The sequence below is a fragment of the Hipposideros armiger genome, unplaced genomic scaffold (assembly GCF_001890085.2).
Source record: "Hipposideros armiger isolate ML-2016 unplaced genomic scaffold, ASM189008v1 scaffold_465, whole genome shotgun sequence".
NCBI classification, from domain to species: domain Eukaryota; kingdom Metazoa; phylum Chordata; class Mammalia; order Chiroptera; family Hipposideridae; genus Hipposideros; species Hipposideros armiger.
The window spans coordinates 141,495-165,428 of NW_017731815.1; the positions used below are offsets into that span (position 1 = coordinate 141,495).

Sequence of the window (23,934 nt, forward strand, 5' to 3'; positions counted from 1 at the left end):
TCTTAGCTGTAGAGGGCAGTGTCACTGGCCCTCATATGTGGGATCCGAACTGGGGCCCTCTGGCGTCCCAAGCCAGCTCTTAACCAACGTGCCACTCAGCTGACCCAACAGTAACTTCTTAAAATCATCAAGCATCCAGGAAATAATCACATTTCTCTTGTTTCATCATTTTATGAGTTCTTTTGAATCAAGTCTATACATTGCAATTGGCTGATATATCCATTAAATCTCTTTATTTATATGTTACTTCTCCCTCTCTTTTTTTCTTTATTGCAACGTGCTTGTTGGAAAAACAGTTGTTTGTCCTGTTGATTTCCCACAATCTATATTTTGCTGGTCATAGCTCCATGATGTGCTTTATCATGTTCCTCTCTTCCCTGTTCTCCTGTTCTTATAAACTGGTAATTACGTATGGAGGCTTGATCAGGTTCAATTAAATTTTTTGGCAGGAATACTTCATGCTGAGGGCTTTCATTAGGAGGCAAGTAAAGTCTGTTGCCTGACATTTTGTGATGTTAGCCAACTTGATGAACCTTGCCAAGGCCCATTATTTCACTGGGGGTTGCAAAAACTTTAAGGCCCTTGCCCTCTTACCTTTAACTGTGTGGGGATCTACATCCCCAGCCCTGGTTGGTCATTAGGTCTATCTGTTTAATTGCTATGCATTATTATTATTAGTAGCCTGTTGCTGCTGGAGCATGTTGCATCAAAGTCTACATTAGTGCAAGTACACACAATTTCTGGTCTCACCTGAGCTCAAATCCTATTCATTACTTGCCTTTGGTTAGCAACATTTCCTAAAATTTTCCACAATAGCAGTTCCAAAACTTCGTTACTATCTTTAAAGTTCCCGTATTATCCCACACCCACTCATTCTCAATAGATGACTTTGTCTCTGATTTTGTTCATAAAATCAGAGGCTCTAGTTGTAAACTTTATTCCCTAAACTGATAAAATTCCTGCCATTTCTTATCCTTCCTTATCTGTTCTTACCCTTCTCCTTAAAGGAAGAAGACTTCCTCCAGTTCCCCTATGTCTCTGGAACATGCACAGTTTGAATTGTAATTCATGTAAATTGTTTGCATGTTATTCTTTCTTCTATTCTCAGTTCCCTGAGGAGAAAATACATGTTTTATTCATATTTGCATCTCTAACACCTTACACATTTCTCAGCACATGACAGTATTCAATAACTATTGAATTGAATTAATGCTTGAAACAGTAGAAGGTTAAATTATATTTTAACATACTCTATAATGTAGCAAGGTAGGTCATTTTATCTTAAAAATTTCCAAACATAAGTCATGGCAATTCTGGGGATATGTATTTTTTTTTTCATTAAAAAATTATTTTTTGTGTAAGGTCTTTTTTTAATTGTGTTTTTTTATATTAGTTTCAGGTGTACAAAACTACATAATGATTACATATTTACACCCCTCAAAAAGTGATAACCCTCCCCCAAGTCTACTACCCCTCTGATACCATATATAGCTGTTACAATACCATTGACTCTATTCCCAATGCTGTACTTTACATTCCGTGACCATATATATACAGATATATACATATTTAATTATAGTTGACATTCAGTATTATTCCACTTCAGCTTCAGGTGTATAGCACAGTGGACAGGCATCTGCACAATCTATGAAATGATCCCCCTGACAAGTCTAGTACCCATCTGACACCCTACATAATCTTTACAACATTATTGATTATATTCTCCATACTGTATTTCACATCCTCGTGACTATTTTGTGACTACCAATGTGTGCCTTCTAATCCCTTCACCGTCTCCCCATCCCCCAACACTCCTCCATCTAGCAACCATCAGTTTTTTCTCTATATCTCTGAGACAATTTCTGTTTACAATGCTCATTTATTCAGTTCTTTAGATTCAACATATAAGTGAGATCATGTGGTATTTGTCTTTCTCAGTCTGACTTATTTTACTTAGCATAATATTTTCTAGGTCCATCCATGTTGTTGCAAATGGTAAGGTTCCATTCTTTTTTATGGCAGAGTAATACTCCATTGTATAAATATACCACAGTTTCTTTATCCAATCGTCTGTTGATGGGCATTTTGGTTTTCATATCTTGGGTATTGTGAATAGCACTGCAATAAACATAGGGGTGCGTATATTTTTTTCAAATTAGTGTTTTGGATTTTTTGGATAGATACCCAGGAGTGGAATTGCTGGATCATAAGGTAGTTCTAGTTTTAATTTTTTGAGGAACCTCCATACTGTTTTCCATAGTAGCTGCACCAATTTGCAATCCCACCAACAGTGCACAAGGTTTCTCTTTTCGCCACAACTTCGCCAACACTTGTTGTTTGTTTATTTATTGATGATAGCCATTCTGTCCAGAGTGAGGTGGTATCGCGTGTTTTTTATTTTCATTTCTCTAATGATTAGTGATGTTGAGCTTTTTTTCATATGTCTGTTGGCTATCTGTATGTCCTCTTTAGAGAGATGTTGCTTCATGTCTTCTGCCTATTTTTTAATTGGGTTGTTTGGTTTTTTTTGGTGTTGAGTTGTATGAGTTTTTAAATAAATTTTGGATATTAACCCCTTATCAGATGTATCACTGACAAATACCTTCTCTCATTCAGTAGGATGTCTTTTTGTTTTGTTGATGGCTTCCTTTGCTGTGAGAAATCTTTTTAGTTTGATGTAGTCCCATTTGTTTATTTTTTCTTTTGCTTCCCTTGCCTGAGGGGATATATCGGTAAAAACCTTACTGAGGGTAATGTCTACAAGTTTACTTTCTATATTTTATTCTGGGAGTTGTATGGTTTGGGGTCTTACATTTAAGTCTTTAATCCATTTTTAGTTTATTCTTGTATATGGCATTAGAAGGTGGTTCAGTTTCATGTTTTTTGTAATATCTGTCCAATTTCCCCAGCACCATTTATTAAATAGACTATTTTTACCCCTTGGTAAATTCTTGCTTCCCTTGTTTCCTTTCTTTGCTTCCTTTCTACATTAAATGACTATGGATTTGTTTCTGGGGATATATATATATATATATATATATATATATATATATATATATATATATATTTGAGTGTAATTTTTACTGTTTTTAAATTTTTTAATTAATTTTTTTTTAAAGATTTTATTGGGGAATTGGGGAAGGGGAACAGCTAAGTTGTCGTTCTTCAATCTTAGTTGTGGAGGGTGCAGGTAGCGTAGCTCAGCTCCAAGTCCAGTCGCCATCCGGCCGCCCTTCGGCAGCTTACGACTGCTCAGCTCAAGGTGCCATGTTCAATCTTAGTTGTGGATGGGCGTAGCCCACCATCCCATGTGGGAGTCAAACCAGCAACCTTGTTGATAGGAGCATATGCTGTCACCAGCTGAGCCATCCTACCACCTGTTGGCAGCTCAGCAGCAACTCAGCTTGGGTGCAGCTCACTGGCCCATGTGGGAATCAAACCTGTGACCCTGTTGCTCAGAGCTCACACTCTTAAACAACTGAGCCACTCAGCCAGCCCCTTGAGTGTAGTTTTTAATATATTCCCAGTACTTCATAAAAATGAACTAAGTGATAATTCCACCTGTTCAACCCAGAATCAAGGTGTTATCTTTTGGCAAAAGGCCCCTTCCCCTCCCAGAAATTGGAAGGACACCAGGTTTCAGTGAGAGTGTCTGCCATACTCCCAGAGAGAGAGCTGGAATTTACAGATGGCATAAAGTAAGTAGCCAAGAACATCTCAGTTCCTTTGGGGCCATGAGGAAGATGAATAGATGTCCTGGTATGTCTGGGACTGTCCTATTCTATGGTGGTGTTCACCAGCATTGACTTGGTGAAGCTATTATAATTGTTTCTTTTCATTTCCCAAAATATTTGAGTTCGAATGATAAATTATATGCTTATCCTTCTTAACTATAAGGAAATCTTCCTCTGTTTCCATCTGAAACATTCCCTTGTGGTTCAATTGTACATGATTAACCTTCTTAGAGTTGGAAGACATTCTTACCAAAAACAAATCCATAAAAAGCAACTAATTTACAATACTACCCTCAACCTACGACTCATAAACAGCATATGAAAAACATTATTTTTTATTGATATTTTCTCTTTTATTAGAAATAAAAGTTTGAAAACCACGCTAACTAAGAAACTTAGTGAACTTTTGCTGGGCTTTCATGGTTGCTCAGAATCATTATGTGTCACTGTTGAATTCCTGGAATGATAGGTTTTAATCAGAGTGTTACAATGATGAGAATTGTCATAAGTAATTTTTTTTGCTAATTACAGTTAAAAGACTGTGTTTTGCAACTGATTTAAAAAATAAATCAGAATAAATTCTAGGTTTTCTCTATAATCACGTCTTTCTCATTCATTTCATCTTGATATGGGTTATTGGTTGGGACAGAAAGGAATGATGTTACAGCAATCCAAATGTGTGTGTGGTTTTTTTTGCTTTTTTTTAAACTCTCCCACAGCTTATCTCATCTATTGCACAGTTCATAGGAAATGACCAGTACTCACATGCTTGTAAAATGCATTTGTAAATGCCATACCTCAAACCCCACAAGGATGCCACTTAAATATTTGGTTTTTTTGTGTGTGAGAAAATATGTGTGCATATATGTGTGCATGTGTGTGTGTGTGTGTGTGTGTGTGTGTGTGTTTGTGTGTGTTAGGCTTGGAGTAGGGAGGGTAGACAGGGTCATAGATTCAATTCTGGATATGCCAGTGAACATGTGAATATCACCTATCAAGAGTCACTCAGCTGGAAAAAAAGTGGAGAACCAGTTTCATGGATTATTCTCCAAGGCAGCTATTCCCAACACCTTACCTGCTCTTGGCATGAGCATCCTTCTGGAGCTTGATTTTCCTTGAGAAGTTTAAGGCCATCTGTCAGGTTCAAGTCCCTCATTTTTCTTCTGAAACAATTCAGGGTCTTTTACACTCCTTTCCCCTTTAAGAAGTCGATTCTCATTACCAATTTATATTGTCTCGTCCCTTCCCCTTTTCCTTCATCCCCAATAGATACGCATGATATCGGGGGTGGGAGAGCAGTGGGTGGGGGGAGGAGGGGTGGTCACTTTGTGAGGGGTGAAAAGGATAACTATTGCATTGTTTTGTACATGTGAAACTAATAATAACAATAACAAAATTAAAAAAGAAGTCGATTCTCAGTTCCAAGGCTAATCCCCTAGCCTTTACCTCCATGCATGCATTGTACTCGGAACCACATGCACATTCACAAACTCAGAACCTTTCTCATTTCCTTGTTCTTCTGGGACAAATTGAGTCTGTTTCTCTGCATTGGCTCCTTCCTTTCTGAGTTCAGATGAAATGGAAAACAACAAAACCTCCTTGTTTCTTTCTAGCAGCTAAAGTCCTTATTCTACCTTTGCTTCCTTGTCACAATGATTTTATGCTTAGCAAACTGATTTACAGTTTACAAATGACCTTTCAAATTGGTCAGTCCCCTGGAAACTCGCTCCTGCCTTGGCGATGCGGACTTGATACGTTGTTCTGCCTTGCTTCTTCCCTCGCCTCCCCACTTCCTTTACCGGCTCCTCCTCTTCGTCCCTCCTTATATGAAGCATTATTTTATACTACGTTCTCACGCTTGTGCTATCTTCGCTACTGCCATGGCCTCTGCTAGTACCTGCACGTAAAGAAATCGCAAATTCATATTCTTAGTGCTAATAGCCCCTGGGCCTCGGGGTCACACCCATAGCTGCTCAACATTCCTTCATCACCTCAAGCCAAAATTTTCTATAACTAAATTTATCATTTTTCCCCCACAGAAAAGCTCGTTTTATTTACTTATTTATTTCTGGTAATATTCTCCCAGACATAATTTTCGAAATCTTGGGCTCCTTGATCTTACTTTTTCTCTATCTGCAGTTCATGAAGGCCTATTCTTTTCTTTCAACTGGAACAATCCTAGACTTTCTGGGTCCCAGTCCCTGGAGTCCCTCCTGATGAATTTACAATTCATTATTATAAATTAGCACTTTTAATATGTCACCTGTTAGCTCAAAATACTTCGGCTGACTCCCTAGTGTTTAAGATAAAACACAACCCCGTCACAACCTGAGAAAAGCTTACCTTTCCAAATAATTTCACAAACTTTCACCAGACAGATTTTCACTCCTGCCACCGTGACTCCCTCATTTCCGTCTATCATGGCCGTGTGTCTGAGGCCTGCTCTTTTCTGCCCATATTTTGCCTGTTCCTCAAGGCTCACACCAAATTCTGCCCGTTCCCTGAAAGAAATCTTATCTAGTCATGCCAACTAGAAACTTTCTCTTATGAACTGCTATTACATTTTATAGCTGTTCCACTCTTTTTGAAATAATAATATTCTTCCATTCAGAGATTTTGTTTTTTTGTAGAGTGTACATATTGCACCTGCCAAAGAAAGCAAAAACACCACTCTGTGTAGCCTCCACTGAATCGATCATTTGTACATGAATAATTAGTCAATGCTCTTTTGATCTTTTCAACATCCATTACTTAAAAATCACCTGTTGCACAATAACACTTATTTAATATTTTTTGCAGCATAATATTAAATGGTTTTATACAATGTTAACAGACTGCTAAATAATATTATGTACTTTCCTTCTTTCTGCATTTTTTTATTTTAATATTTGCTTATAAAAATATCAATTTTGGATGTCCATATAAGCTTATTAACACAGAGTTCTATCGTAAAACAAATACTCTGGTTTCCCATGAAGCAATATTAATTATTCTTCTAAAGTCCTTTAGCTGACTTCTCAGTTGTCACTCTCTTAAGAGTCTGAAAGTTGTCATAGCTTTGTATTTACACGGATCATCTTCCTAAACTACAAGAAAACAAATCCATGTAATTTGTCTGAAATTATTCATTACCAATTTAGGGATGTTGACTATATAGTACTGTTCCTCTGGGTAATGTGAACTTTGAGGACTTTCAGTTTAGAAGACTTAGTTAAGGGGTTAGTAACATCTTTTGTGGTAGGTGACAGAAATCCAATTCAAACTAATTTAATAAAAAGGGGAAGTTATTGATTTACAAAATTGGGGTGTCGGTGGGGTGGTGGCCTTGGTTTCATACACAACTGAATCCAAAAAGATGTTATTTTCATTTCCCCTCTTTTCATCTCCCAGTTCTGCCTCCCTCTGTGTATTGACCTCATTTTCTTTTATGGCAAGTGAACCTTCTCCACGTAGTTGGGGAAGATGTTGGCTCCTAGCACATCTCTCCCGATATCTGTGTACAACTCCAAACAAGATTCTGATGGGCCTGATTTGGGTCTTATGTCCAGTCCAGCACTAGTTACTGGGCCAGGGGGATGAGCTACCCTGAGTGCCACTGCCTGGGTCAGATGATTCCAGTAGTAGGGAAGTGGGAGCAAAGCTGAGTCACAGCTATAGAATCAGGTAGAATTGGGAGAAGAGGTCCACAAAGGAAAGCGGTTGCAATTGCCAGAAGAAGAAGGGATGGTTACCTGAGCTAGGCAGACAGAGTAAAACCATAACCTACCATGTTGCAGGAAAGAGGGTCCTTGGCTTTGCGCAGGAAAGCATTCAAGCACACGCCAGGAAATAAAGTGAAAGTAGTTTATTGAAAAAAGATCTTCTCCATAGGCAGAAGTTGCCTCCAGGCTAGAGAGAACCTCGATTTGAAGTGTGGCCATAATTTTTATTTGGTAGGTATTTTACATGGAAATGAAGGGGAGGAATATTCTATTAGTTCCAGGAAATGGGTGGGCTTTTCCAAGAATCATGGATAGACGCCCCCCCCCCTTTTTTGTCCTTATATGGTCCTCTCCGGAAGTGTCATGGTGCTAGGGGGTGTGTCATTTAGTATGAAAATGTATTACAATGACTATATAATGTGTCTGGAGGTTACCTGGAAATGAATCTTGTCACCATCTTGGCTTCGGCTGGTTCTGGTGGGTTTCCTTGTCTCATCTTGATTTACTGGTCCTTTGTCTTTAGCTGGAGGTTAATGGTTTTTCTTGGAGGCCCTGTCTGGCCCTATCTCAACCATAGTCTACTGTGTTTCACCCTTTGACCTTTCAGGACATGCACATTTTATTTTCCCCATCCCTACATTTTAAAAAATGCTCTTGCAAAATAATTCAACTGACTCTCAACTAAAATTGTACTTACCCAAAGTCATTGTCCATTATTGCCCCTCAGGATTAATCCTGGAAACTCAGACAGGGTGGTGCAGATATTCTGTTGAGTTTCCCTGGCCAAGCTGTAAGTTACCAACCTGGCTGCTCCAGGCTCAGCTTGTGAAAGAGCTCTCTTTTCCATTATTCTCTGAGCCCCCATCAGAGAGAGGCACAGGAGAAAATGTTTCTTCTGGGGACTGCACTGCTTTAGAAGCTCACCTGTTGTGAAGTTGGTGACTGAGGCCTGGGAATCAGCTTAGTGCTGAGTAACCACAAGCTCCTCTCTGAGAGGTTCAGGTTTTTCTTTCTGGCAATCAAAACTCTGTTAGATGGGAAAACAAAAACAAAAAACCCCTGCTAGATAGCATGGATTTGATTCCTAGAAACTCTAAGAACTGATAACCAAAATCAGAAGTCTCTGGGCTGTAATCCTTAAACCTAGGCCTTGACTTTGCAGTTCTAGCCTTTACACAATAGTTGAAGAGGACAGGACTCATTCAGCCTAAGTGGCTTCAATCTTAGACTTGCCTCAATGACTTCATTTGAACTTTGGTCTTGGTTAACAAAAGATTGCCTGGGATATACCTTCTGCTCTCAGGTAGTGTATAAGGGGTGGTCCTTTACATTGGAGGAAGTCTTTACCTCTGCTAGTCTGTGATTGGGAGGGGTCTGGGATCAATCTTGTAGGATTGGTTACCAGCACAGAACCAGACTAATTAGATTAAAACCCAAACTTCCCTATTTCCTAGGTGTGTGACCTCTGGAAGTCATTTGATTGCTCTGTGCTTTATTGTCCTCATCTATAAAGTGGACATAGTGGTACCTAGCTCACAGGGTTGTCATGAGGATGAAACGAGTTAATATATGCAAGGGGTTTAGAATGGTACATGTCATGTGGTAGGTCCTATGTAAGTGACAGCCAGCTTTACCACTCTGTTCTCATTTTTTTGACTTGCCCAGGTCCTAGTCTTATGGGTCACGATAGTTTCCACCTTTGTGCCTTGTTTTTGTTAACTTCAACAAGGGACTTAGAATCCAATTTTCCAAATGATTATCTGACCACCAGTGAGCAGGAAGCGGGCAGGGGGTGGGTGTTGAGGCGAGGCTGGTTGACAGCACCACTAGGCCCACATGCAACAGACGAGAACTCCCCAGAGGCAAGACCGAGTGCTGCAGACAAGGGCAAGACCAAGAGAGATAAGCAACAACAACAACAACAACAAGAACATCTATCCACTGAAGTCCTTATTACTACTTTGTGAAACAATGTCTCGGGTTTCGTTCCCTAAACACAGAGCCTGAGAAAAGGATTAAGGTGCATGTAACTTCTTGAGTGGCAGCAAAAATCTATGAAGGAGTGAGGGACTCAGGACAAGTAAGGGACAAGAGCCAAGCAAAGGTGTAGTCTCAGCTAAAGTCTACACTTGGAAGGGACCAGGGGCAGCCCTGGGCAAACAATCACAGCAGAGTTACCCCTGCCTCGAGGCAAGGATGCCCACTGTTAGGAACCCCATATGTTCATCAGCTATTGGCAGTGGGGTAAGTCACCTCATGGGCAAGGTACTTCTTCTCCACTGAGGGAATTCAAGAAGAAGGGCAGCTGGAGCCACTGGCAGCCAATGCTCAGTGCAGCCGCGTTTTGGGTGCATGGGCCTGGTAAGGGGATCGGGGCCAACCTCCAACAGCAGCTACCACTGCTGCTGCCACTAAATGATGATGATGATGGTGGTAGCTGTTATTTATTGAATATTTATTCAACTAGCACTAAAAACTTTTTGGAAATGTACTTAGCATACCTGGACACTGCTTTCATTTTTTTTTCTTTTCTTTCCAAATAAAGTGCTTTTGGTGCAGCGAACGAGGGATTTGCAAAAAATTTTGTCTTTCAAATTTGGAATGTCAATTCAGTTCTGCATTTTGGGTCAGCTGTAAAGGTGAGTTGTTCCTATTTGCATTTGTATGTGCTTTTTTTCAATTGACTTGCAAATACTAGTTATTTGCTACATTTGAAGGATTATAAATTATTATATTTGCTTTATTAAAATATAGCAAGCCTGTTCATTGGCATTTCCCTTAATACAGGCTGATACTTGTTCTTTCCAGCCACGGTTGGTTCAACTAGGTCAACATTCATTCTGGTTGGTGGCTGCCTCACCATGCTAGTTGTAAATACTTTACATTTGATCTCTAAAGTACTCCAATGTACGATAACCATAACCCAGTGAAGGAGGATTGTTCTCAAGTTGTTTCAGGAACTCCAGAAGTTTTTATAAGCTAGTCCTGGGGTGATGATATGTTGAGCCCAGTAGCATTAGTATAACTTATATTTCCTCAACTTATACATTTTGTACTGAGAATTGCCATTCAGAACAACGACTGCCTAGGACTGATCAAATCTCAATTATTAAAGAACCTCTAAATTATATCTATAATGTTATAATTTTGGTTTGTTATATGGTAGCTACCAAGGCAGTAAATGTACTAGAACCTTTTATTCAAAAAAAGCTGAGGGGCCGGCCGAGTGTTGTGTTGGTTAAGAGCTGGCTTGGGATGCCAGCTCTGAGCAGCAGGGCCATGGTTCGGATCCTACATGATGAGGGCCAGTGATGCTGCGCCCTCTACAGCTAAGATGGTGAACAACAGCTCGACCTGGAGCTAGGCTGCCGTGAGTCGCCGGTGACGGCGTAGGCTGCAGTGGGGCTGGCTGGTAGCTGGCGTGAGCTACTGAGAGCGGCCGTCCAATGGCCTGCGAGCGACTGCCTCACCCGGGAAGAGCGCAATGATAATATCAACATGAGTCAGTGAAGCGACATCCTCCACAACTAGACTGAAGAACAAAAGGACAGAAACTTGTCTGTTCCCCTTCCCCAATTCCCCAATAAAATCTTAAAAAACAAAAAAAAGTTGAAACATGATGCTTTCTAGGGGAACCTTAACTATATGAGAAAACTCAATCTAGTACAACCAATTGTCTATGTTTTTTTTTCTTAATTGAAGTGAAAAAATATGACTTTTGCCCTCAAGTCCTTCAGGTACTATCAGGTATATTTAAATCATAATTGTTTGCAGCAAAGAGCTTGTAAACAGGTAACTCTTCATAAATTTAGTATGAATGGGAACCCTAATCTCCTGTTTAATAGTCTGCCCTTATAGTTTTACATAGCACAGGAAGGGAGAAAAGGAAAGTTTACAAGTGCTATAAACCTGGTTTCCCAGCAAGCATTTGTTTTCTCCTTGATAAGGAACTGCTGAAACTCATACAGCAAACATCCCCTGCTATCTACTAAATGTATCTTCATAGAAACCTGAAGCCAACCTGAAGGTTCTGCTATTATATTTTATCTGTTGAAACATTGCCTGGAATGAGTTTTGGGTGATAAAATAAAGGCAAAAATAGCCAGTGACCTAATAGTTTACCAATTTGCAGATAATATTACCTCCTTTTAGCAACCTAGATTATTTTCAAATGTTAGTAATTGTTGTGTTAATGGTAGTTTTATTGGAGTATGTGATGTATGTTATTGCATCGTTTTCATTAATGACTGAAATTGTATTTAAGAATCAGAGTGCATGATACTAGAAAAGATGAAAATATAAGAAATTATTAATCTGTTAACTTAAAATATTTTTTTTCATGCATTTCAGTTGACTTGTTCGGATTCCTGATGCTTCTACTCATTGCGATATTAATTATAGCGTTCATTTGGCATTGCTGCATCTTTCACCATTACATGCAGGAGTATGTTCATTTTATCCTTAGTAAGAATGCACTCTGGGATAATATCATTGAAGAGAATACTAAGTTAGTCATCAGGAAATGGTTAACTTTTTTTATATAATAAAAATAATATTTCCATATGATAAGGAAAAAGGTTAAAAAAGTACAGAAAATTATAAAGTGAAAAATTTAACTTTCCCACCCCCTTACTCCACCTTTGATACCTCCTCCCCAGAAGTAATCTTTTTAGTATAAGTCTATTTGTACTTCTTTTGGTTACCTCCATATATTTGAATAATAGGGTTATATCTCCTTTTCATGATTTATTAACTTAAGATGTTGTCTGTTGGCTTCCCATCATGAAAATTGAAAAATTTATCTTGCACTACCTATAATTTTTGTTACTTTACTGTTAGTGAATTGTAACTATTGTTTTTAATTATTAGCTCTTAAGATTACTAATATTTCTTCTGTTGGTTATTTTTCTGACTTTGAGTAATCTAACCTCTGTTTCTACCTGCATCAATAGTTCTCCCATTATTTAAGATAAGCAAATTGTAACCCTGTATATACTTCCTTCCATCTATCCCCTCCTTCGGCTATCTCCTAAACTGTAAACTTTCTCACTTATTTGACCTTTTCAAGTGTATACTTACATTCTATCCTGTAACCATATTTATATCTTGAAATGCTTACTCTATAGTTTGAAACTAAGAATTTTAAACTAATATAAATAATAGAACATATTATGATTGTATAAATATTGTTCATAAAGAACCAAAATAGAAATAGAAAGTATAATTCTATGTCACTAACCTGTATTGCTTGAAAGAGAATTGTCTAGTGTCAAGATCAAATAGATTCTCTCTTCTTACCCTCCATTTCTGAAAATCATGCTACATTTCAGCTTGTTTCATGTTTACATTGTGACTTTCCTATACAGCATTTTCATTTTCTAGAGTTTTTAATTACCTTCATTATTTCTTGTCAAAAAGGGCACATATATCTTTATTCCCACCACTGTGGTTATTTATCTCACTGTTTGGTAAAATACATTCATTTTCTTCTTATAGACATTCTTCTAAAAGCCTTCTGACTTCCTGTTATTATTTTTAAAAATTAGTTTCTTTTCAGTGCTCTACTGAATTAGAGGAATTTTTTGAATCCCATATCTTCCTCTTCTTAGAATTCAGTTTTTCCTTTTAGTAGACTACATCCTCAAGTAACTTTTTCAAAAGGTATGGGAAGTATTTTCATAGTCCACACATGTTGAGAAATTTGTTTTTCTCCCATTATCCTTCAACCCAGGTATTATTTTCTTTTTTCAAATTGTGTACCTTTTCCAAGAAGGTCACATAGATAAGATAGATGCACACTAATAGGCCCATCTGTCAGTAAAATGTGACTATAAAAAGATAGGGTTGGCCAAGTGTTCTATTTGCTTACTTAAGACCTCTACTTTGTCTAGGATTTTGTGTTTTTCTGGCTTTGAGACTTTATATCCTTTCCTATGAACACACAAAGATAAAAGATTGGATAAGGTGGAAGATAATTCATATTCTTTACCTCTAGAACAAAAACATTCAGAAGGAAGAATCAATACGGGATATTACAAATGGCAAGAGGCTGTGTGGCAAACATGTTGTTTTTTCTTTTATATGTTTTTTTTTTTCAGGATCCTGCTGTCTTATATGTCATCACTTTTTTGTATAGCTTATGAGTAAAGTTGCATATTATACCCGTAAGAAAATAGGGACCTGAACAAATATCTGTCACTGAAGCTTCTTTTCTCTGCAGTTTAAATGGAAAACCCTGAAGCCTCTCTGCAAATATGGTCCAACAGTTGTACTCAGTTCTAGTTTAACTCTGCTATTCACCCACCACATCTTCTTTTTCAATTTCTTCTAGAGATCGCCTAGATCTTGTTAATTCTATGAGCACTGTATTCTCTGTTAGAGAATTTTGTCTTACTCAGGACTTATTGCACTTCATGGTCCAAAGATCCAGGTTGGGTTCCAGAAACATCCATCTTTCATTTAAAAAATACCCTTGAGTGACTAACGGAGCAGCAAAATAGTGATTACTACATTCGATCTAATATTCTTGTTATTCCGCAGATATGATTTAAAAGTTAAAGCACTTTTAAAAGTTCCAAATGTTAGAGAATATTTACTCAGTGCCTCCTTGACTCCCATCTATTTCAGCAAATATTTATTGAAGATGTATTATGCCCTAGGCAGTGTTGTTGTCACTAAGGATATAATTGTAATTCAAGAAAAGGTCAAATCCTGGCCTCCATGGAGCTTACGTCCTACTAAAGGGACACAGGCAAGAAACAAGCAATTGTTAATTCTGTTGCTAACTTATTGAAATTTTGAATGATATTCTGTTTATTTTTAGTGTGTTGTTCTTAATCAAATACTTTAATTCTCTTGGTGGATAAATAAAAGGAGAATTTAATGTAATAGAGCAATAGCAATAAAAAGTTGCATAAATGTGATCTTCTAAAACAATTATAACCTTAACTATTCTGAAAATAAACTTCACTAATTCTAAATTTGCCATCATTTTGGACAGAACTCAAGCATTTGCTAGAAGACCACATGCATTTTATGGGAATGCTGGCAAGTATTTTAATTTATTTCATGAGCTACCCCAGACCCTCTCAGTAACTCACAGATAGAGGTCTTTCCCTTACTTATCAGGCATCAAAATTAAAGTGTGAGTAGGAAACATGACAGCAGATTTCATTGTTCTCATTTCTAAGACACATTCTTATAACTTCAACAGCTAGTCTAGGATGGGTAAAACCACAATATTAACAGAGAAGGGTTAAAACTTCCAACCCAAATTGGGTATTAATAACTTTCCCAGTTCCCCCAACTACCACTCCATAAAAGCCACTCAACAAAAGATGACCTTGCCTTAAGGAATCCTTGCAGGCTTTTCCCAAGTTAATCCACTTTATCTCACCCACTTGGCTGACCCTCTATCCACGCTTCTTAAATTGATTCTTTAGACTTTGCCTTACTTACAATGCACCCCCTTGCCCAGGGTCCAATTCGAGTCTCCCTTCACCTCATCACTCACAGATCCAGGCCCTACCCCACCTCTGCCCAGGCCTGGATCCTGGACCACCAACTGAGATCAGAACTGTGGCCCCACTATTCACCTGGGTAATTAGACCACAAAAAATTTTAGATCGGAATATGACCGAGAAAAAGGGCACTACTTCAAGGTCCTTTACAAATACCATTACGAATAATTTTGGAGGAACATCCAGATTACTGTGCTGCTCTGGGTCCCTGGGACATAATACTAAACCCGAACGAGAAGCAGGAGAAACCTCATGGGGCAAGAATGAAATGTCAAGCACATACACACTCCATTGCCAACTCTTAGCTCTTGTTATATAGAAATTGTTTTGGTGGCAACCAGATGCTGAACTGTTTCAAAAGTTGTTTGAGGAGGGGAGCTGAAGTACAAGGTGATTACCGCTTGCTGGGGTTGAAATCAAACCAGAGGATTTGCAAACAATGCTGCTGCATTTCAATTTTTCTCCTTCCATTTAATTAGTTAATTAATTTCAAATCTATTAACCCTTGACCACCATTTTTATTTCGTTTGGTTTTGTAGTGCAGTTATTTTTTTTTTAAGAACTTAAATTTTTTTTTTCAATTACAGATGACATTCAATATTTTATATTAGTTTCAGGTGTACAGGATGGTAGTTAGACATTTGTATAATTTATGAAGTGATATCCTGATTAACCTAGTAAAAACCTGGCACCACACATAGTTATTACAATATTATTCACTCTATTCCATATGTTATACTTTACATCCCTGTGACTTATTTTGTAACTACCAATTTGTACTTCTTAATCCCTTCACCTTTTTACCCAGTCCCCTAATCTCCCTCTCATCTGGTAACCATCAGTTTGTTCTCTGTATCTATGAGTCTGTTTCTGTTTTGTTTTTCATTTATTTTGTTCTTTAGATTCCCCATATAAGTGAGATCATATGGTATTTGTCTTTCTCTGTCTGACTTATTTCACTTAGCATAGTACTCTCTGGGTCTGTCCATGTTGTCACAAATGATAAGAGTTCATTCTTTTTTATGGCTGCGTAATATTCCATTGAATATATGTACCACCAATACCTTATCCAATCATCTATTGAGGGCCATTTTGGTTGCTTCTGTATCTTGGCTTTCGTGAATAGTGTTGCAATGAACATAGAGGTACATATATCTTTTCAAATTAGTGTTTTTTATTTCTTCAGATAAATACCCAGAAGTGGAATTGCTGGGTCATAGATAGTTCTATTTTTAATATTTGAGGACCCTCCATTGTGGTTTTCATAGTGGCTGCACCAATTTACAGCCCCACCAACCGTGCATGAGGGTTCCCTTTTCTCCACATCCTCACTGACACTTGTTTGTTGATTTATTGATGATGACCATTCTGACAGGTGTGAGGTGATTGTTGTGGTTTTAATTTGCATTTCTCTTATTATTAGAGATGTTGAGCCTCTTTTCATATGTCTATTGGCTATCTGTATGTCCTCTTTGGAGAAAAGTTTATTTAGGACTTCTGCCCATTTTTTAATTGGATTGTTTGTTTTATTGGTGTTGAGTTGTATGAGTTCTTAATAAATTTTGGGTATTAACCCCTTTTTGGATGTATCACTGGCAAATATCTTCTCTATTCAGTAGGTTGTCTTTTCATTTTGTTGATGGTTTCCTTTACTGTGCAAAACTTTTTACTTTGGGGCTGGCTGAGTGGCATGTTGGCTTGGGATGCTAGCCTGAGCAGCAGGGCCCCGGTTCGGATCCCACATGAGGGCCAGTGATGCTGCACCCTCTACGGCTAAGATGGTGAACAACAGCTCAGCCAGGAGCTGGGCTGCCGTAGGTCACTGGTGACGGCGTAGGCTGCAGTGGAGCTGGCCAGCAGCTGGCGTGAGCTGCTGTGAGCCGCCGTGAGTGGCTGTCAAATGGCCGGCGAGTGACTGCCTCACCAGGGAAGAACTCAATGATAACACCAATGGGCCAGGGAATCGACATTCTCCACAACTAGACTGAAGAACAAAAGGACAGCAACTTGTCTGTTCCCCTTCCCCGATTCCCCAACGCATTCCCCTCCCCCAATTCTACAATAAACAAACAAACAAAAAAACCAAAAAAAAACTTTTTAGTTTGATGTAGTCTCATTTGTTTATTTTTTCTTTTGTTTCCCTTGCCCAAGGAGCTATATCCGAAAAAATGTCAAAGAGTTTTACAGCCTATGTTGTCTTCTAGGAGTTTTATAGTTTTGTGTCTTACATTTAAATCTTTAATTCATTTTGAGTTTATTCTCACATATGGTGTAAGAAGGTGGCCCAGTTTCATTTTTTTTGTATATATGTTTAGTTTTTCCCAGCAGCATTTATTAAATAAGCTGTCTTAACCCCACTGTCTATTTTTGTCTCCTTTGTAATAGATTAATTGACTATATACGTGTGGGTTTGTTTCTGGGCTCTCTATTCTGTTCCACTAATTTACATGTCTATTTTTATGCCAGTACCACGCTGTTTTGATTAGTATTGCCTTATAGTACAGTTTGATATCAGGTTGTATGACACCTCCAACTTTATCTCAAGGTTGCTGTGGTTATTTGGGGACTTTTGTGGTTCTGTATAAATTTTATGATTATTTGTTGTAGTTCTGTGAAAAAAAATGTCATTTTGATAGGGATTGCACTGATTCTCTATACATTGCTTTGGGTAGTATGGACATTTTAACTATATGAATTCTTCCTATCCATGGGCATAGCATATGCTTCATTTATTTGTAGTTTCTTCAATTTCTTAAATGTCTTATAATTTTCCAAGTATAGGTCTTTTAACTCTTTGGTTCAATTTATTCCTAGGTATTTTATCTTTTTGATGCAATTGTAAATGAGATTGTTTTCTGAATTTCTCTTTCTGATAGTTTGTGATTGGTGTATAAAAATGCAACCAATTAGTGAATGCTAATTTTGTATCCTGCTACTTTACTGAATTCATTTATCAGTTCTAATAGGTTTTTAGTGGAATCTTCAGAGTTCCCTCTATATAGTATCATGTCATTTGCAAATAATGACCATTTTAGACATTTTTTTTTCAATTTGGCTGTTTTTATTTCTTTTTCTTGTCTAATTGCTGTGGCTAGGACTTCCAGTACTATGTTGAATAAAAGTGGTAAAAATGGACATCCTTGTCTTGTCCCTGATATTAAGGAAAACGCTTTTTTGCTTTTCACCAATTTGTATGATGTCTAGTTGTGTTTGTCATACATGGCCTTTATTATGTTGAGCTATGTTCCCTCTATTTACACATTGCTAAGATTTTTTTTTATCATAGATGGGTGCTGGATTTTGTCAAATGCCTTTTCTGGATCTATTAATATTATTATGTAATTTTTCTTCATTTTTAAAATGTGGTGTATCACATTAATTGACTTGCAGATATTGAATCAACCTTGCATCCAGGAAGGAATAAATCCTACTTGATCATGGTGTATGATCTTTTTAATATGTTTCTGAACTTGGTTTGCTAATATTTGTTGAGGATTTTTGCAGCTATGTTGATCAGGGAGGTTGGCCTATGATTTTTTTTTTGGTAATGTTTCTGTATGTTTTTGGAATTGGTGATGGTGGCCTTGTAAAATGAGATTGGGAGCCTTCCCTCCTCTTGAATTTTTTGGAAGTTTGAGAAGGATAGATGTTAATTCTTTGAATGCTTGACACAATTCCCCTATGAAGACATTCACTCTAGGACTTTTGTTTGTTGGAAGTTTTTTGATTACTGATTCGATTGTGTTACTAGTAATTGGTCTGTTTAGATTTTCTGTTTATTCTTGATTCAATTTTGGAAGATTGTATATTTCTAGGAATTTATCCATTTCTTCCAGATTGTTGAATTTGTTGGCATATAATTGTCCATAGTATTTTCTTATAATACTTTGTATTTCTGTGGTGTCAATTGTCACTTCTCCTCTTTCACTTTTTTTTTGAAAGATTTTATTGAGGAATTGGGGGAGGGGGACAATGTTGGGGAATCGGAGAAGGGGAACAGACAAGCTGCTGTCCTTTTGTTCTTCAGTCTAGTTGTGGAGAATGTTGCTTCACTGGCCAATGTTGGTATAATCATTGCACTCTTCCCGGGTGAGGCAGTTGCTCACTGGCCATTGGACGGCTGCTCATGGTGGCTCATAGCAGCTCATGCCGACTGTGGGTCACTCACACTGGCTGCCAGCCACTCACAGTAGCTCATGGCAGCCCACTGCATTGCAGCAGGGGCTGCAGCCTACACCATCACCTGGGACTCATGGGAGCCCATCTCCAGGTTGAGCTGTTGTTCACCATCTTAGCTGTAGAGGGCGCAGCGTCACTGGCCCTCATGTGGGATCCAAACTGTGACCCTGCTGCTCAGAGCTGGTGTCCCAAGCCAACTTTTAACCAATGCACCACTCAGCCGGCCCTCCTCTTTCACTTTTGATTTGATTTTTTTGGGGTTCTCTCTCTCTCTCTCTCTCTCTCTCTCTCTCTCTCTCTCTCACCCCCCCCTTCATGAATCTGATTAAAGGCTTATCGGTTTTGTTTATCTTTCCAAAGAACCAGCTAAAAATATCAATTAAATTTACCTGGTCTAATGTGTCATTTAGGGCACTATTTTATTGTTGATTTTCTGTGTGGAAAGTTTATCCATTAATGTTAATAGGGTGTTAAATTCCCCTACTATGACTATCTTACTGTTGATCTCTCCCTTTATGTCCTTCAATACTTGCTTTATATATTTAGATGCTCCTATGTTGGGTGTATAAATGTTTATAATGGCTATATCCTTTTTTTGGATTGATCTTTATCATTATGAAACATCCCACTTTGTCTTTTATTATAGACTTTGTTTTAAAGACTATTATGTCTGAAATAAGTATTGCTATCCAGCTTTTATTTTCATTTTCATGAAATATCTTTTTCCATCCGTTTACATTCAGTCTCTGTGTGTCTTTTGATCTGAAGTGTGTCTTTTGTAGACAGCATATGTATGGCCTTTCTTTTCCATTCGGCTACCCTATGTCTTTGATTAGAACATTTAACCCATTTACATTAAAGTGATCATTTATTGATAGGCACTTAGTTATTGCCATTTCATTCTTCATAGTTATGTTCTTCCCTCCCGCCCCTTTCTTCTTAAAGAAGTCCCTTTAATATTTCTTGTAATACTGGTTTAATGTTGGTGAACTTTAACTTTTTCTTGTCTAGGAAGTTCTTCATCTCTCCTTCAATTCTAAATGATAGCCTTGCTGGGTAGAATAATCATGATTGTAGGTCCTTGCTTTTCATCACTTTCAATATTTTGTACCAATCCCTTCTGGCCTTCAAAGCTTCTGTTGAGAAATCAGCTGACAATCTTATGAGAGCTCCCTTATAATTTACTATTGGGTTGTCAGAAAAGTCATGACATATTTTTTCTATGTTTTCCATTGCAAAAATGTGTCATGACTTTTCCGACAACCCAATAGTTGCCTTGCTCTTGCTCCCTTTAGGATTCTCTTTGTCATTAACCTTTGGCATTTTAACCATGATGTGTCTTAGTGTGAGCCTATTTGTGTTTATCTTGTTTGGGACTCTCTGCCCTTCCTGGACTTTAATATCTACTTCCTTCATCAGCTTAGGGAAGTTTTCAGTCATTTCTTCAAATAGGGTTTTCAACTCCTTGCTCTCTGTCTTCCCCTCTTGTACCCCTATGGCGCGAATGTTGTTATGCTTGATGTTTTTCCAGAGGTCCCTTAAACTATCCTCATTTTTTACATTCTTTTTTCATTTTGCTGTTCCAGTTAAGTGTTTTTTGCTACCTTGTCTTCAAAATCGCTGATTCAATCCTCTGCTTAATCTAATCTAATCTGCTATTGATTCCTTCTATTCTTCATTTCGCTTATTGTATTCTTCATTTCTGACTGATTCTTTTTTTATGGTATCTATAATACGTCACCTTTTATGCTTACTATCTCATTGTTGAAGTTCTCACTAAGTTCCTTGAGCAGTCTATAACCACTTTTGAAGTCTGCATCTGGTAGGTTGTTTGGCTCTGTTTTGTTTAGTTTTTTTTTTTCCTGGACTTTTGTTTCTTCCATTTGGGACATGTTTCTTTGTCTCATTTTGGCTGCTTCTCTGTGTTTGTTTCTATGTATAAGGTAGACCTGCCAGTCTTGGCAGGGTGGCCTTATATAGTAGGTGTCTTGTGGGACCCATGGATCAATCTTCCTGATCACCTGAGCTGAGTGCTCCAGGAGTATCCCTGTGTGGGTTGTGTGTGCCTTCCTGTTATAGTTGAGCCTTGATTGCTTTTAGCACATCAATGGGTGGGATTGACCTTCAGGTTGACTGGCTGTCAGGATTGACCATGACCACATCATATGAGCTACTTTAGAGGGCTGACCCTAAGGAATGGGATTCTCCCCAATGGGCTCTGGTGTCTGCTGAGACCACCCTATGGTTGTGCTGATTGTGTTGCTAATTGGGTGGTTCTCTGTTGTGGTCTGACAGTGGCCACCAAGTGTATTGGTTTGGGGGCCTCCTGAGTGGGGCTCCCATGCAGGTTAAGGTCAGCTGCTGCCAGTATGACCAAGCCGGGGCTATCATGTAGGAGCTACAAGGCGATCTGCAGTTGATTGCTGCCTATGCTGGACCTGGGAGGTTTATGGGAGTGGCCATGCTGTGAACTGAGGCCAGCGACCACCAGTACCAGGCCTGAAGCAGCTCAGCAAAATGCCCAGGACACCCTGTGACCTGCCCTTATCTGCCTGCAGCCCATAGGCTCAGCTACTGAAAGGGCCTCTGGCAGTACTTGAGTTGTATGAGGCAGGGCCTCAGGGAGTCACCATGGTGGGGTGATTGGTGTTCACTAGGTTAATTCAGATTTAGATTTGGTGCCAGTGCTGAGCCTGGGGCCACTCAGCAAAAGGTACAGAGCACACCAAGGCCAGCCACCACCCACCTGGGGCCTGTGGACCCCTGAGAGGTGTCCAAGAAAGACTGTTGTGCAGGCCAACCTTGGCTGCTCACCACTGAAAGAGCCTCAGAAATTCTTTGAGTTGGGTAGGGCAGGGACCCAGGGAGTTACCAGGGTGGAAAGAGCAGAGTTCACCAGGCCAATGCAGATTCAGATTTGGCTGTGCTGAGAGAGAACTCAACACAGGGACAATGGAGTCTACTATCCCTCCAGCCCTCGCCTTGAAGCCACACAACTCAGTCTCTTCCTGTATGTGTCTGGTGCTTCCTGAGCTGAGGTCCCTCTGCAAGACACCAGGGTGTGTGCCTGGGAGTGAGAGTCTGTGTGTGGGCCCTTTAAGAGGATGCCTTGGTTTTCCAGCAGCCTTCTGTCTCACCCAGACAGACGAAATCCCTGGTGATTTTCAGAGTGATATGTGTGGGGGCTCCTCTTCCCAGCACTGGTGCTCTGGGCTGTGGATCCCAGTGTGAGGCTGGGACCCCTTACTCCTCAGGGGGACCTCTGAAGCTGACATATCCCTCCAGAGTCTCAACTGCCACACATGGGTGTGGGGCCAGCCCACTTTGCTTCTCTCCTGCCAGTCTCTATGTGGCTGCTTCTTTATATCCTTAGTTATAGGGCTTCTGTTCAGCTAGTCTTCAGATGGTTCTCCATGTTGATTGTTCTGGAATTTAGTTGTAATTTTAACATGGTCATGGGAGGAGGCAAGCACAGTGTTCACCTACTGCATCTTGACTGGGCCCTCTTTTTCCCTCCATTTAAAATTCCACAGGAATCTGGACCAAGAGAAATGCTTTGAAAAGAGCACAAGTTTGGGTATTTATTTATTTTAGGTAGAAATAGTTAGTATTCACTAATTGAGAATGGTTAGTTATACTACATTCATTGTAGAAAATAAAATGTAATCAAATTCATGATGCAGGATGCTTTTCCACCCAGGAGAAAAATCTCCAAGCCCAAGGAGAAATCTATATTAAAGTGTTGAGTAAGGGAAACAGGATTCTTCAAAGGGAATTGAGAAGAAGATGGAAAAGTGAGAGACAGGGGTGTCATAGAGATCAAGAAAGGAGGGTCTGAATATGGATAGAGAGAGATTCATGAGTGCCCTTTGGACTTACAAATTAGGAGGTTACTGATAACCTGTGCATATGTGGTAGTCTTATGAGTGTTTATTCAAGACATAGACTAAGCAGACTTCTGACTTGTGGAATAGAAAAATATGGAACCTGAAAAGGTTATTTGTGTGTTGTTTGACCACGATATTCCTTATCCACAGAGTTATCTTCCAGGAGTGGTGGTCATATCAGCCTTCTTGGTCATTGGTCCTTGGTCAAAACTTTTATTGAAACTGATTACAGAAGATGATTTGCTGGGATTAGGGATTCATTGATGTCTTCAGGTTTTCTGCCACTGAAGACAACTAGTCTTGTGGTTGCCACAAAATATTTGACCTTTTCCTCTTTGTCAAATTCATAGCCAAGTTGGTAATACCTTAAGTCACTTAATTCCTAAATGTTATAAAGCAGTAATATTAAAATCTCAGAATAGAAATCATATGATAATTTCCAAATAACTTGTGTTTAGCATTTTAAAAAATTAGTTAAGTCATCATTAGCTTTTCTTTGAAAGACTTTGAAAAGGTAAATCGATTTTCTCTTCTCATAGCATATGACGAATAGATAACTGAAATAATAGATCTTCCAGAGAGAGAAGAAGGAAGTTTCTTTAACGGTAAGGTTTCAAATTATATTGCATGAATTTCCCTCCCTCCTATTAGCAACTTTGCAGAAATGTAATCAGAATTATTTAGAAAGTAAGTGGAAATCAAACCTGTAAAATAAACAGGTTTTCATTGACTGAAAACGTGTAATAGAAGGATGCAGAAAATGGAGATATAACAGCCCTTCAGTCAGGCTGCCTTAGTTGATATCTGGGCTTCATTTACTGTGTACTGTGTCATATCAGCCAACTAACTTAATCTGTCCCTTAGTTTACTCAATTGTTAGTATTATCTAACAATAGTAACTAAATCATTGAGA

General features: G+C 38.7%; 1 long non-coding RNA gene across 1 annotated transcript in view; it reads left to right on the top strand.

The window, feature by feature from the left end:
* LOC109395310 (uncharacterized) overlaps positions 1-23,627 on the top strand; it is a 25,484-nt gene extending 1,857 nt beyond the window's left edge. Inside the window, exons 2-3 of the long non-coding RNA XR_002126638.1 lie at positions 9,981-10,074; positions 23,561-23,627. This is a non-coding gene — a long non-coding RNA (uncharacterized LOC109395310). The remainder of the gene's footprint in view (positions 1-9,980; positions 10,075-23,560) is intronic.
* Positions 23,628-23,934: the final 307 nt, after the last annotated feature.